We start from the raw sequence: 5,708 nt of genomic DNA on the forward strand, positions 1-5,708 counted from the left end.
GGTGGGGTGTAGGGGTAAAAAGGGAAATTTGGGTAAAGAAGAAAGAAGATGGTGGGGCCTATTATAGAACGCGTGGGAAGTCAAGGAGACAAGTAGATTTTATTTTTTTTTATATTAATTTTTTTTTTTTTGGCATAATGTTTGGTCAAACTCCTATTTACTCATAAAAAGTCCCTACTAATTGGGAATTTTACACTTTTTTGACTTTTTTTAAAGAAAAGTTTTGGATTAGCAAGATTTTTTTTTAGCTAACTCACATTGACTAGAGTTTTTAACTCATTTTAACATGTTTTTATTGATAAGTCGAGAATCTATCAAAAATATTTTCTTTAATTTCATTACTGAAATAAAGATAAGGTTTGTGTTCTCTTTGCTTTTTTTTCAAATCATACTTTATGAAACTACACTGTATATTCTATGTTGTAATTGTTTTGCCGTCCTCTTTGCTTTTTCAGATTACACTTCGTGGAACTACATTGTATGTTGTTGTTGGCGATGGTGGTGATGGTTTTGAGTCTTATTTGTTTTTTTCATATCACACTTCATGGAACATTGTATGATGATGTTGTTGTTGTTGTTTACGACACATTCATCTTGACTAGAGTTTTTAACTCAATGAATTTTAACACTTTTCGTCATGAGTCGAGAATCTATCAAAAACAATTTTTTTGTTTCATCTTTGAGATAGAGGTAAGATTTGCGTTCTCTTCACTTTTTTCAAATTACATTTTGTGAAACTACACTGTATATTACTGTTGTTGTTGAGTTTTAACACTTTGTTTACGTCTCTTCTACCTCAATAAGTTTTATTAATTTTAACTTGGGCAAAGATTAATTTATCAGAGATAATTTAAGACGTGTGTACATTCTATTATTTTTTAAACTTCACTTTTTGAAATTACAATTAAATATGTATTATTTATTGGTATTATTGAGCATTAAAATTTTTCTATATATAATAATCTACTAGAAGTATATAGTTTTGGTAAGTTAAAAGTGTATATTGTTCTTTAAAGTGTACTTGGTTAGGTCCCTATAATCTACACACAATCTCCATGTTCCATATATGGTAAATGAGAGACATATACAAGTTAGTACAAATTAAATTTGTTACACAACTTTTAATTAATTAGACTGAATAAATTAAATAAAATTAACTTTGAACTCTCATAATGACCTTTGATTGACATGGCAACTAATTAACTAGCTTTATTAGAAGAAAATAAAGATATATAGTCATTTTAAGGATTTTTTTTTGACAATCATAAATTATATCTACATAAATTGTAATAGTCAAAATGTCATATATTTGACTAAAGTTTAATCATATTTTGTGATGACAAAATATATTAATTAAAATATTGAAGAAAAATTATATTTTTGAGAAGAAGGAACACCAAAAGATTAATAATGAAGACAATATTGACATGTTAAAAAAGTTACTTTCATTAATTACTAATTAGTCCAAACATTGCTTTAATTGGAGTGGTGAAAGGATGACTTGACTAGTTGTTGAAGTCCAATAATTTGGGAAACTTTGTAGTCTCTATTTCATATTATATGTTATTAAATTTATTAGATTTATATCAGCGATTTGATCTAATTTGAATTTAATTAGAAAATTTATAATTGAGAATAAAAATATTTTTTATTATAGATGACTTTATTTAAACTTTAAAAATTTCAAAATTATCAATTAACGATGAATGAGTATTTATCATATTACCTCGTCCGTGGATGGTATATATTTTTTAAAATTTAATTATAGTAGTTTCTATGGCCTTCAAACTTGACCTTGCTTTTGGCTATGTCATGTTCTTCTTTCTACTTTGAAATTTTCCAAGTTAATTGATTTGACTTTAATGTAATTGTTCCATACATTTAATGACCTTTGAAATTTTAATCCTTATTTTAAAAAAAAAAAAATCTCTTCATGAGATTGGTGATAAGTCGTGAAAGAAATTATAATAACATATTCAGTATAATTTTCATAAAATAAAAAATCTAAAAAATAAAAGTATACATAAATCTCATTTTATCTTTAAAAAATAGAATAATTATTTTTGATTGACTCAGATTCCATCTAAATGGGGTCCTTATTTTTGTATTCAATTTTGAGATTCACAAATCTTATTCTTGAATTATATATTAGAAATAGAGAATTTTTATATGCTTAATAGAATATTTAGAGGGGATATTTAATATGAAGGGCAATATTTTAAACACTTGATTTCTTCCACAACCATTATGCTACTATTAATTAGTTGATTCCTTCCACAACTCTTAATGGTACATAATTATCATTATTCACATCTTAAATAAATAACCACTTATAATTATATCATATTTAGATCTAGATACTGTTAGAGTTTTGCCTTAATTTTTTTCCATATTTGAAGTTTATTTTTTTTCTTTAAAAAAATTAAAATATTACCATAAATGTTTAAATTTTTTCTGAAAGAAAAAATATATAATTTTCTTCTATATTTGATTTTCTTTTTTTTTAGAAAAAGTTTGGAGATCTATAAATTGAAGATCCCTATTCTCGGAGTGGAACACGATACATTCCACAATATAATCGTTTAGAGAGTTTTGTTTATGAGGAGCTTTATTATCTCTACAGTTTAATGTCTTTTTATTAGTTTTTAATTATATAGGTCAATTAGTCATATTATATAATAATATTATGTCTTTTAGTATAGTTTTCTTTGTCATCTAATTTATCGTTATATGATTTGTAAATTATAAACTTTTCCATGACGCCTTAATCACCTTCATAACCCAATAAATACAACAAATTCAGATAAATATTTTATCTTAATAAAAATAAATATCAATTTTCGCCTTATAATCTTTCCCACAATTTAAGAAGGGAAAAAAATTACACATAAATGAAAGGTTAGTAGATAATAGTGCATACAAAATAACCATATAACACCTCCCTTTATTCCAAGATAATTTTTGGATTTTTTTCTTTACCCAAAAAAAAGGATAATTTTTATTATTCAAAATTGGTTAGAAAGAGAATATATTTTTTTTTCTTACAAAAAGAACAATGTGTTGACCAATCAAACCTCTCAACAAAATTGTTGACTTAAATAAGTTATTGACCAATTAAAAATATCAACCACCCAATAGAGTCTTTTAATTCATGATGATAAATAATTTTTAAAAAATGACACTTAATAAAAATATTTAGTCCAACATATCACTTTGCATTCATATAGTCATATTTTTAGTTTAGGGGGGAAAAAAACTTGCAATAGTAGTTATACAATGGGAAACTTATGTAAATATATAACATTAAAAATATATTTTCATTTATAGCAATAATATTTTCCTTTCATTTGATCACTTTTAAGACATTCGTAATACAATTTTAATACATATTACAAAGAACAATTTATTAGTCACATATAATATAAGTTTTATTGATATATAATACATTTATTATATATTTTAATATACTTATAATATAATGTGTCAATTTCTTATCAAACAAGCATAATATATTTTTAAAAAATAATTATAATACATACATATATTGCACACATAATTCACATTTAATACATATTATGTATTTTGACATAATATTACTAAAAGTGATAAAAACTAAAAAGTATCGCTAAAATTAATAGTTATTTATTTTCAACGAGTTCAAACAACATCATCTAAGTTTAATTTCTACTAGAAGTCAAATTTAAAACTTAGACGTTGGTCTCTAACTAGAAAAGTAAATGCTTGAACTTGAGAAGCTTCTGGTCCAGTAAATTTGTAAAATCACTAGGATAAGCGGTATTGTTGAACCAAACAAAACAAGAAGCAATGAAACCAAAAACAGCTAAAGCCCCTAAACTATAAGATAAAGTAAGCCTCTTCAGAACATACAAGTGCGTGTCGAGCCCATGTGAAAGGGTTGGTTAAAGATAGAAATAGACTGACTATCGGAGATATTCATGTGCACCGTTTAATTTCCATTGTTTCTTATAGATTGTTTCAAAGTAAAAAATATTTAAGTTTTATACATTAATGATATACAAAATATTTATATAATCAGATCATTAATAAAATAGTTGCATGTAACAATGTTTAATTAACATTGATTGGTAACTTCAAATAAAGTTTGAGGTAACAGTCAGGTTTGTGTACACTCTATCCTCCCCAGATTTTTGTCAAATAAAATTCGAGATAACAGTCAGGTCTGTGTACACTCTACCCTCCCAGATCTCGCTTTTGGAGGTAAACAAGCAAAATCTTCAAGCAACAATTACATCTATTTTTGCAGAAACAGAACAACTCTCAAGCAACTTCATAGACTCAGTTGAGCTTAGTGAAGAACTAGTTAGATTGAACTCCAACAAACATGGTTCCCGCGATTCAGAGGGCCTAGGAGGCTTTTTCAATGCTTGTAATTCGCCTTCAAGCATTTCAACAACTCTAGTCATTGAGTGACGACTCGAGTGGATTCATTTGTATGCACCACAAAGCAACTAAAAGTCAGCTTCTTTACGTCTTCATGTGTCTCGTCTAGTACTTCAATCTCCTTTCCCTTGTCGAGCTGATCATATATCCAATGTGTGAAATACTGGCTTGACATATCCTCTCTGGCTACCGAGTTTGTTTTCAAGTCTACGATATCAACGAGTAACATTCCAAAGCTATAAACATCTGCCTTATAAGATATTGTACCAATGCTTCTGTTGATCAACTCTGGAGCTACATAACCAATTGTTCCCCTGACTGCTGTTAGAGTAACAATGCTTTTATCCGTCGAATATGATTTTGCAAGACCAAAATCAGATAGTTTCGGAATGAAATTCTCATCCAAAAGTATGTTGTGTGGCTTGATGTCAAAATTTAGAATATGTGAAATTAGGTCTTAGGCCTGAATCACACCCCAAAACCTAGCTCAAAGAAAGGGGATTGCTCAAGTCTTATAAGGAGTCCACCCATCCATATGCCAAAACATTATGCAAACTTAAAATAGAAATGTTGGCATTTGCATCTTGAATACGCCATGAAGTCAACTTTCAAATCGTATGGTGATTATTCAGACATGGTTGCATATGTGTGTCTCTTAAATGAATCAGAAGAAACATTGGAAGCATATAATTCTGTTAGACCATAATTACAGATCAACTCCTTCATATAAACTAGAAGTCTGAATTTTGGTATTTTCATTAGATATGTGTTAAGTCATATGTATTGTCATTCTATCATGATTCTAAACTAAACACTCTCTACAAATTTGTGACATATGCAACATCTTAAGGGGTTGTTTAGTTGGCCGTATCAGCAAAATAATCCTAGTATATTATATTACAATGTTTGATTAGCCGCACAACAAAGATGATCTCCGCCATAACTAATGCAACCACCACTAATTATCATTATTAGACGATGTTGTTATACAACTGTAAACATGGCTATATGTTGGAATGGTTGCTAGTACTGAATTCTAGAATTAGGTCTTAAGCTTAACACACACCCCAAAAGCTAGTTCAAATGGAGGAGGATTTGTCACGACCCAAAACCGGGGCCGCGACTGGCACCCACAATTTCCCTCCTATGTGAGCGAACCAACTAATCTAACCCTTATCATTTTAACATATATCAACAGAAAATAATGCGGAAGACTTAAACTCATTAAATAAAACAAATCAACATCTATTAATTCCCCAAAATCTGGAAGTCATCATCACAAGAAC

The sequence above is a fragment of the Solanum pennellii genome, chromosome 1, assembly GCF_001406875.1.
Source record: "Solanum pennellii chromosome 1, SPENNV200".
NCBI classification, from domain to species: domain Eukaryota; kingdom Viridiplantae; phylum Streptophyta; class Magnoliopsida; order Solanales; family Solanaceae; genus Solanum; species Solanum pennellii.